Source organism: Galeopterus variegatus, unplaced genomic scaffold (assembly GCF_000696425.1).
Source record: "Galeopterus variegatus unplaced genomic scaffold, G_variegatus-3.0.2 Scaffold476, whole genome shotgun sequence".
NCBI classification, from domain to species: Eukaryota; Metazoa; Chordata; class Mammalia; order Dermoptera; family Cynocephalidae; genus Galeopterus; species Galeopterus variegatus.
This window is the reverse complement of record NW_007726587.1, coordinates 383,638-384,744: the sequence shown is the minus strand read 5'-3', so window position 1 is coordinate 384,744 and position 1,107 is coordinate 383,638.

Below are 1,107 nucleotides of genomic sequence, written 5' to 3'. Positions count from 1 at the left end.
AAAAAAAAATTTTTGGTGGTGGGCATGGTGGGTAGGAAGATATTTAGCCAAACAATCCTTACTCATAGGTAATATCCTAGGAGGAAAATGAGTGGTTGGAATTCTAGCCAAAACTTAAAAAATGTGGGATCATTTACAAACTAGTTCTTGGTGGGGAAATGCTAGAGTGCACTTTACTTACTAAAATTTGTTTTTATTTCCAAATCACTTTATAGTAGTCAGTTCTGATAAAAACTATCCAAAACTAATGGAAAATTAGGAAGGGAAGGGTTTCAAAGGAAAAAAGGCCAGAATATAAATGAGAGGTTATGAACATATGTATGCATTAGGTCTATATGATGAAAGATTTTTGCCTCAGGTACAAGGATGACCCGATGAGGGTACTTTAAAAAGTTTGTGGAAAATGGAATTGAAAGATACAAATCTTTCCGTGAACTTTTGAAGACCTCTCATATGTACATGCAGTTGATATCATGACTAATCTCAAAATCTTTTTCATTCAGGTAATAACTAAGGAAAATTTAATAGGGTTAAGTTCTGAATGTTAGATTTTTAACACATAACAAATAGTGGTTTATGGAAATACATAGTCTTAATGAGAGCAGTCTCCTAAGGCTTGTACTTGTTCAGCCTGCAGTGTTCTTTGATTGCATGGTTCCTTATTGATTAGGAACATGAGACCTAGAACGTGACTGATTTTAAAGTGCCTTCTTGAGTTCTTCAGTATATAAAATATAGCATTCTGCATGCTTCTGGTATAATATTTAATGTAAAACCATGGACTATATGGGATTTAAAAGTTGCAAATGGATATTAAACCTTTTTTGTTAGAGGACTGATAATTACTGCCTGTAATTCAAAATACATCTATAGATAATAATACATTAATATTCATAAAGTTGTTATCAGCACGTAATTTGGCTGTGACTTATGGCATAGTTTTTTTTTTTCTAATGGCGCAGCAAGCCCTATTAAGCTAGAAACCTAATTTAGGGATAGATTCACCTATTTTCATTTCATCCTGAATGCGTTGTCTAGACAGCATGTGTCCCAAGTTTTAAATAATGTGTTTGTGATATGTCCCAAATAGAGATATCAAAGTAACAA